Genomic DNA, 9146 nt, shown 5'->3' with positions numbered 1-9146 from the left:
GTTTTTAGAATACTTCTTCCTCTTTGGAATGTATTTCTCCTGTCCCTTTCAAATTGCTTCCAGTGGAAGCTTCCAGGCTCCAGTGGATTTAAACTAGATACAAGGGGGGAGGGGAACCAGAGTGTAGGAACAGATGTATGGGAGAAGGAAGAAAAAGAAGATAGTAAAGTTGTTTGCACCATTGAAGATAAACAGAGAGGAAGAGGTGGAGAATTTCTTAAATGCATTTATTTTAATGCCAGGAGCATTGTAAGAAAGGTGGATGAGCTTAGAACATGGATTGATACCTGGAAATATGATGTTGTAGCTATTAGTGAAACATGGTTGCAGGAGGGGTGTGATTGGCAACTAAATATTCCTGGATTTCGTTGCTTCAGATGTGATAGAATTGGAGGGACAAGAGGGGAAGGTGTTGCATTGCTTGTCAGAGAAAATATTACAGCAGTGCTCTGGCAGGATAGATTAGAGGGCTCTTCTAGGGAGACTATTTTGGTGGAATTGAGGAATGGGAAAGGTGTAGTAACACTTATAGGGCTGTATTATAGACCACCTAATGGGGAGCGAGAATTGGATGACCAAATTTGTAAGGAGAAAGCAGATATTTGTAGTAAGCACAGGGTTGTGATTGTGGGAGATTTTAATTTTCCACACATTGACTGGGAAGCTCATACTGTAAAAGGGCTGGATGGTTTGGAGTTTGTAAAATGTGTGCAGGATAGTTTTTTGCAGCAATAAATAGAGGTACCAACTAGAGAAGGGGCAGTGTTGGATCTCCTGTTAGGGAATGAGATAGGTCAGGTGATGGAGGTATGTGTTGTGGAGCACTTCAGGTCCAGTGATCACAATACCATTAGTTTCATTATAACTATGGAGAAGGATAGGACTGGACCCAGGGTTGAGATTTTTGATTGGAGAAAGGCTAACTTTGAGGTGATGCAAAAGGATTTAGAAGGAGTGGATTGGGACAATTTGTTTTATGGGAAGGATGTAATAGAGAAATGGAGGTCATTTAAAGGTGAAATTTTGAGGGTACAGAATCTTTATGTTCCTGTTAGGTTGAAAGGGAAGGTTAAGAGTTTGAGAGAGCCATGGTTTTCAAGGGATATTGGAAACTTGGTTTGGAAAAAGAAAGAGATCTACAATAAATATAGGCAGCATGGAGTAAATGAGGTGCTTGAGGAATATAAAGAATGTAAAAAGAATCTTAAGAAAGAAAGCTAAAAGAAGATGTGAGGTTGCTTTGGCAAGTAAGGTGAAAATAAATCCAAAGGGTTTCTACAGTTATGTTAATAGCAAAAGGATAGTGAGGGATAAAATTGGTCCTTTAGAGAATCAGAGTGGACAGCTATGTGTGGAGCCAAGAGAGATGGGGTAGATTTTGAACAACTTCTTTTCTTCGGTATTCACTAAGGAGAAGGATATTGAATTGTGTAAGGTAAGGAAAACAAGTAGGGAAGTTATGGAAACTATGACGATTAAAGAGGAAGAAGTGCTGGTGCTTTTAAGGAATATAAAAGTGTATAAATCTCCAGGTCCTGACAGCATATTCCCTAGGACCTTGAGGGAAGTTAGTGTAGAAATAGCAGGGGCTCTGACAGTTTAATTAGAAAATACAATAGACTGCAGATGCTAGAATCAGAACCATGTTTATTATCACTGACACACAGTAGGTCGTGAAAGTTGTTTTGCAGCAGCAATATATTAAATAATTACTCCATAACAATACGAAATATAAAAAACAGTTAAGTTGTGCAAAAAGAGAGCAAAGGAAGAGGTAGTGTTCATGGCTTCATGGACCATTCAGAACTCCAAAAACAAGAGATTATGCAAATATTGGAGATCTTAGTCTGGCTACTTCACCTTCCTTTCCAGACCTGATGAAGGTTTTCTGCCTGAAACATCATCTCTTTCTTCCTCTCCATAGATGCTGCCTGACCTGCTGAGTTCCTCCAGCAATTTGTGTGTTCCCCTATTCAAAAATCTGATGGCAGTGGGGAAGAAGTTTTTCAGTGACGCTCTTTGAACTCCTGTATTTCCTCCCTCAGGGTAGTAATGAGAAGAGGGCATCTCCTGGGCCCGTAGTGACAGATGCCGTTTTCTTGAGGCATCACCTTTTGAAGGTATCCTTGTAAGGAATCTCAAATTTAAATTTACTGGCATTTGAATAAATACAGGTAGGCATTAATGCAAAGAAAAAACTTACTTGCAGCAGCATTACACGAACATAGTATCAGGTAAGCAGCACTGAAGAGAAACATAAATTATACACACTTCTTATATGAAAAGGGTGCAATTAGAACAGAGATGATACTGGTCATAGTGTTGCTGAAATGTAGTGATTAGGGCTTGTCGATTGAAGGGAAGTAGCTGTACCTGAACCTGCTGATGTGGGAATTCAGGCTGCTGAACGTTCTGCCCAATGGTAGCTGTGAGATGTTTGTTTAAGTAATTCATTACGGGCTGTATGTAAAAACACATGAAATGCATATGTCTTGATGCCACCACATGATACGTGTTGGCCTTGCTTAAAGTAAATACAAACTAACACTTGCATTTCTCAGCTCTCTTGTCTTCCTTTCAAAACATAACATCCTTCTGTACTGCCTCAATGAGGCCACACCCAGGTTGGAGGAACAACACCTTATATTCTGTCTGGATAGCTTCCAACCCAATGGCATGAACATAGATTTCTCTAACGTCTGGTAATTTCTTCCTCCTCCCCCCATCTCTATTTCCATTCCCCATTCTGGTTCCCCTCTCACCCTTCCTCCTCACCTGCCCATCACCTCCCTCTGGTTCCCCTCCTCCTTCCTTTTCTTCCATGGTCTACTGTTTTCTCATTCCTTTTTCTTCAGCCCTTTACCTCTTCCACCTGTCCACTCCCAACTTCATACTTCATCCCACCTTCCCCCTCACCAGATTTCACCTATCACTTGCCAGCTTGTAATCCTCCCCCCTCCTCCAATCTTCTTATTTTGGCCTCTGTCCCCTTCCTTTCCAGTCCCGATAAAGGCTCAGCCCAAAATTTCAACAGTTTCCCCTCCGTAGATGCTGCTTGAACTGTTGAAATCCCCCCAGCATTTTGTGTGTGTTGCTCGATATTTACAGCATCTTCAGATACTCTTTTATTTATGTATCAGAGAGCGTTTTTATATTCCCAAAGTCTACTGCCTGTGAAGGTGGTGAACAGTCTTCGAAATTCAGAACTGGTCCTCCTAATACACCGAGGTCTCAGCATAATTCAAGCCAAACCAAGGTCACATCACCATGGAGTTATTGGTGTAGGTTGGGGTAAGCAAACTCATACCCAGCCTGTGTCGGGGGAATTACTCCCCCGAGTGCACATCCCAGGATGTTGGCTGACATGAGAGTGGATCACTTTCTGTCCACCATTTGCATGCTCACATCTGAGGTTTCCAAAGACTATCATGCATTTACATAGCAGCATGCAAAAATTGCTGGAGGGACTCAGCAAGTCGACAGTATCTGTGGAGGGGAATAAATAATCGATGTTTCGGGCCAAGACCTGAAAATACACATTTATAAATCGACTTTCACAGCATTGAGATGTTCCGATACCTTTTACGGCGTGTTGAAGTGAGCAGGCGCTAACCCCCCACACATCAGGATCAGGTTTATTATCATCGACATGTAATGTGAAATTTGTTAACTTAGCAGCAGCAGTTCAATACAATACATAATATAGAAGGAAAAAATTATAATAAATAAATAAGCAAATCAATTACAGTGTACATATATTGAATAGATTAAAAATTGTGCAAAAAAGCAGAAATAATATAAAAAAAGTAAGGTTGTGTTCAAGGGTTCAATGTCCATTTAGGAATCGGATGGCAGAGGGGAAGAAGCTGTTCCCGAATCGCTGAGTGTGTGCCTACAGGCTTCTGTACCTCCTTCCTGATGGTAGCAATGAGAAAAGAGCATGCCCTGGGTGCTGGGGGTTGTTAATAATGGACGCTGCCTTTCTGAGACAACGCTCCTTGAGATGTCCTGGGTACTTTGTAGGCTAGTATCCAAGATGGAGCCTACCAAATTTACAACCTTATGCAGCAGATCAGGCAGACAATGACTTTAATGACGAACTAGAAGCAGATGCTGGAAATACTCAGCAGGACCGGCTGCATCAGTGATGAGAGAGCAACAAATACAAAAAGCAGGAGAACTCAGTAAGTCAGACAGCATTTATGGAAATGAATCAACAGTTGATGTTTCAGGCCTAGAGCCTTCATCAGGACTGAAAGGGAAGGGGAAGGTGCCAGAATAAGAAGATGGGGGAGAGGGAGGCATACAAACCAGAAAGTCAAGTGAGTGGGGAAAGGGGGTGAAGCAAGAAGCTGGGAACTTATAGGTGGACAAGGTAAAAGATGGGAGAAGGAGGAATCTGATAGGTGAGGAGAGTGGGCCACTGGAGAAAGGGCACCAGGGCAATGTGATAGGCAGTTGAGGAGAAAAATTACTGACTGTTGGAGAAATCAATGTTCGTGCCATCAGGTTGCAGGCTGCCCAAATGGATTATGAGGTATTGTTCCTCCTACCTGAGAGTGGCATCATCACGGCCATGGACTGACAATATTGGAATGGGATTGGGGCTAGGATGTAAAATGGTTGGCCACTGGGAAATTCTGCTTTTTGTGGATGAAGCTGAGGTGCTTGACAAGGTGGTCCCCAATGTTGGGTGTCATCAGTGTTGAGGAGGCTGCATTGGGAGCAATGGATACAGTAGATGACCCCAACAGAGTGACAGCGGAAATGTTACCTCACCTGGAAGGGCTGTCTGGTGCCCCGAATGGAGGTGGGAGACGCGGAAACAACGGTTCGAGTTAATGGTTAGAACTGGGACAGAGGTAAAAAATGCTGTTTTATTCCATAAATCTGGCCCAGAGGTCTGGCAATAGAAACTTCTTAATCTAAGCAGATGTAGCTAGCTAGTAGAGCTGCTTTCCTGGGAGAAGAGGGAAGAAACAGGGCAGTAACAAAAAATCTGCTGGAGGAACTCAGAGATCAGGCAACATCTGTAGGAAGTGGGGAGGGGGCAATTGTTGACATTTTGGTCAGAAGCAACAGGACTGAGATGAAGTAGAGTTCCTGACCTGCCGGGTAGGACACAGGATGTTTGACCAGAGTTTGTTTTTTTGTGTGTGCGTGTGTGCATACTGTGAGTGTGTAGTGTGTGTGTGTAGTGTAGAGAGTGTGTAGTGTGGCTGTGTAGTTAGTGAGTATAGTGTGTGTGTAATATAATGAGTGTTAAGTGTGTCTGTGTGTAGTGTGTGTGTGTAGTGCAGTGAGTGTAGTGAGTGTGTAGTGTGTCTGTGTGTGTAGTGAAGTGAGTGTGTCTGTGTGTAGTGGAGGGAGTGTGTCGTGTGTCTGTGTGTAGTGTAGTGAGTGTGTAGTGTGTGTAGTGGAGTGAGTCTGTAGTGTGTCTGTGTGTGTGGTGGAGTGAGTGTGTAGTGTGTGTGTAGTGGACTGAGTCTGTAGTGCATCTGTGTGTGGTGGAGTGACTGTGCAGTGTGTGTGAGTAGTGGAGTGAGTGTGTAGTGTGTCTGTGTAGTGTAGTGAGTGTGTAGTGTGTCTGTGTAGTGTAGTGAGTGTGTAGTGTATCTGTGTGTAGTGTAGTGAGTGTGTAGTGTGTCTGTGTGTAGTGTAGTGAGCGTGTAGTGTGTCTAGTGTAGTGAGTGTGTAGTGTATCTTTGTGTGTGGTGGAGTGAGTGTGTAGTGTGTCTGTGTAGTGTAGTGAGTGTGTAGTGTGTCTGTGTGTAGTGCAGTGAGCGTGTAGTGTGTCTGTAGTGTAGTGAGTGTGTAGTGGAGTGAGTGTGTAATGTATCTGTGTAGTGGAGTGAGTGTGTAGTGTGTCTGTGTGTAGTGTAGTGAGTGTGTAGTGTGTCTGTGTAGTGTAGTGAGTATGTAGTAGAGTGTGTGTGTAGTGTGTCTGTGTGTAGTGTAGTGAGTGTGTAGTGTATCTGTGTAGTGTGAGTTTGTAGTGGAGTGAGTGTGTAGTGTGGTGAGTTTGTAGTGTAGTGAGTGTGTAGTGTAGTGAGTGTGTAGTGAGTCTGTGTAGTGTAGTGTGTCTGTGTGTAGTGCAGTGAGCGCGTAGTGTGTCTGTGTATTGTAATGAGTGTGTAGTGTGTGTAGTGTAGTGAGTCTGTGTAGTGTAGTGAGTGTGTAGTGTGTCTGTGTGTAGTGTAGTGACTGTGTAGTGGAGTGAGTGTGTAGTGTGTCTGTGTAGTGTAGTGAGTGTTTAGTGTGTCTGTGTGTAGTGTGGTGAGTGTGTAGTGTGTCTGTGTAGTGTAGTGAATCTGTAGTGTGTCTGTGTGTAGTGAGTGTGTAGTGTGTCTGTGTGGTGGAGTGAATGTGTTGTGTGTTTGTGTAGTGGAGTGAGTGTGTAGAGTGTCTGTGTGTAGTGTAGTGAGTGTGTAGTGTGTCTGTGTAGTGGAGTGAGTGTGTAGTGTCTGTGTAGTTGAGTGAGTGTGTAGTGTGTCTGTGTAGTGTGAATGTGTAGTGTGTGTGTGTAGTGTAGTGAGTGTGTAGTGTGTCTGTGTAGTGGAGTGAGTGTGTAGTGTGTAGTGTAGTGAGTGTGTAGTGTGTCTGTGTAGTGGAGTGAGTGTGTAGTGTAGTGAGTGTGTAGTGTGTCTGTGTAGTGTAGTGAGTGTGTAGTGTGTGTGTGTAGTGTAGTGAGTGTGTAGTGTCTCTGTGTAGTGGAGTGAATGTGTAGTGTGTCTGTGTAGTGGAGTGAGTGTGTAGTGTGTCTGTGTAGTGTAGTGAGTGTGTAGTGTGTCTGTGTAGTGGAGTGAGTGTGTAGTGTGTCTGTGTAGTGTAGTGAGTGTGTAGTGTGAATGTGTAGTGTGAGTGTGTAGTGAGTGTGTAGTGTGTCTGTGTAGTGTAGTGAGTGTCTAGTGGAGTGTGTCTGTGTAGTGGAGTGTGTGTGTAGTGTGTCTGTGTAGTGTAGTGAGTGTGTAGTGTGTCTGCGTAGTGTAGTGAATGTGTAGTGTGTCTGTGTAGTGTAGTGAATGTGTAGTGTAGTGAGTGTGTAGTGTAGTGAGTGTGTAGTGTATCTGTGTAGTGTGAATGTGTAGTGGAGTGAGTGTGTAGTGAGTGTGTTGTGTGTCTGTAGTGTAGTGAGTGTGTAGTGTGTCTGTGTAGTGTAGTGAATGTGTAGTGTAGTGAGTGTGTCTGTGTAGTGTAGTGAGTGTGTAGTGGAGTGTGTGTGTGTGTAGTGTGTCTGTGTAGTGGAGTGTGTGTGTAGTGTGTCTGTGTAGTGGAGTGTGTGTGTAGTGTGTCTGTGTAGTGTAGTGAGTGTGTAGTGTGTCTGTGTAGTGGAATGTGTGTGTGTAGTGTGTCTGTGTAGTGGAGTGTGTGTATGTGTAGTGTGTCTGTGCAGTGTAGTGAGTGTGTAGTGTGTCTGCAGTGTAGTGAGTGTGTAGTGTGTCTGCAGTGTAGTGAGTGTGTAGTGTGTCTGTGTAGTGGAGTGTGTGTGTAGTGTGAGTGTGTTGTGTGTATGTGTAGTGTGTCTGTGTAGTGTAGTGAATGTGTAGTGAGTGTGTAGTGTGTCTGTGTAGTGTAGTGAGTGTCTAGTGGAGTGTGTCTGTGTAGTGGAGTGTGTGTGTAGTGTGTCTGTGTAGTGTAGTGAGTGTGTAGTGTGTCTGTGTAGTGTAGTGAGTGTCTAGTGGAGTGTGTCTGTGTAGTGCAGTGTGTGTGTAGTGTGTCTGTGTAGTGTAGTGAGTGTGTAGTGTGTCTGTGTAGTGGAGTGAGTGTGTAGTGTGTCTGTGTAGTGTAGTGAGTGTCTAGTGGAGTGTGTCTGTGTAGTGGAGTGTGTGTGTGTAGTGTGTGTGTGTTGTGTGTATGTGTAGTGTGTCTGTGTAGTGTAGTGAATGTGTAGTGAGTGTGTAGTGTGTCTGTGTAGTGTAGTGAGTGTCTAGTGGAGTGTGTCTGTGTAGTGTAGTGAGTGTCTAGTGGAGTGTGTCTGTGTAGTGGAGTGTGTGTGTAGTGTGTCTGTGTAGTGTAGTGAGTGTGTAGTGTGTCTGTGTAGTGTAGTGAGTGTGTAGTGTGTCTGTGTAGTGTAGTGAATGTGTAGTGTGTGTGTAGTGTGTCTGTGTAGTGGAGTGAGTGTGTAGTGTGTCTGTGTAGTGTAGTGAGTGTCTAGTGGAGTGTGTCTGTGTAGTGTAGTGAGTGTGTAGTGTGTCTGTGTAGTGTAGTGAGTGTGTAGTGTGTCTGTGTAGTGGAGTGTGTGTGTGTGTGTGTGCAGGGATAGCGTTGTGTGTGCGCGCGCGCGCGCGGTGGGCGTGACCGGGACCGGGAGAAGGAGAGGTGTTGCTGAGTTTACAGGTTACCCCGCGGGCCTCTCACCTTCCATTACAAACCCAGTATTTGGGGAATTGAATGAGAAAACGCTGGAAGCGCCCAGTGGCTTGGGAAGCGCCTCTAATGTTACAGGTACAGGTGTCAGTAACCTTCTCAGTTTGTAGTTCGGTCTGTAGGTTTTGGGGGAAGGTCTGACTTTGGAAGGGGAGCTGGAGCCACGTCCCGTTCTGTTGGGTGGGATTTTTCGGTGACCTTGTCCCGGGCCACAGGTTGAGAAAAGTCCCCCAAAATCTGCCTAGAACCGAGGGCGGGGACACAGTCAGGTCGCTACGGGCTTCCGACTTTAAGCGAGGAGCCAGAGAACTCGCTTCGCCTCATCCGGTCCCGGCGAAAGAGCGCCTGGCTGCGCTCTCCTCTGCTCGCTTGTTCGCTCGCTGTACGGGACGCCGAAGCTAAACGGGGCAGTGACACGGCGAGTGCAGAACTCGCTCAGAGCGGCTCGGGGACACCGGGATCCTCCACCTGGGCTGCCTGCCCGGGACAGATGCCGGTAGGGGATGCGGACGGTCCCCGACCTTTGATGGAAGGTGGCGCTTGGTGTGGAGGGAGCTGGCGGAGGGGGTGTCGGTGTCGGGGAGAGTTTTGGGGTTGGATGGGTGAGTAGATCCTCACTGGGCAATCTAGGAAATTGGAGTACGCGTTCTGTACGTGGCGCCCTGAAAGTGGAGTCACAGGTAGACAGGGTGGCGAAGAAGGTGTTTGACACGCTGGCCTTCATCACTCCAGAGTACCGAGTCTAGAAGTTAGAACGGTATGTTGCAGTTGTACGAGAT

General features: G+C 45.3%; 1 protein-coding gene across 2 annotated transcripts in view; it reads left to right on the top strand.

Annotated features, from left to right (window-relative positions):
* The first annotated feature begins 8306 nt into the window (after positions 1–8306).
* Positions 8307–9146, top strand: part of LOC140735238 (SEC14-like protein 5) — a 58149-nt gene continuing 57309 nt past the window's right edge. For both annotated transcript variants that reach the window (XM_073060065.1, XM_073060067.1), the window contains exon 1: positions 8307–8445. The gene's annotated coding sequence lies outside the window, so the exon portion shown is untranslated. The remainder of the gene's footprint in view (positions 8446–9146) is intronic.

The sequence above is a fragment of the Hemitrygon akajei genome, chromosome 11, assembly GCF_048418815.1.
Source record: "Hemitrygon akajei chromosome 11, sHemAka1.3, whole genome shotgun sequence".
NCBI lineage: Eukaryota > Metazoa > Chordata > Chondrichthyes > Myliobatiformes > Dasyatidae > Hemitrygon > Hemitrygon akajei.
This window is presented reverse-complemented; position numbering and strand designations above follow the sequence as displayed.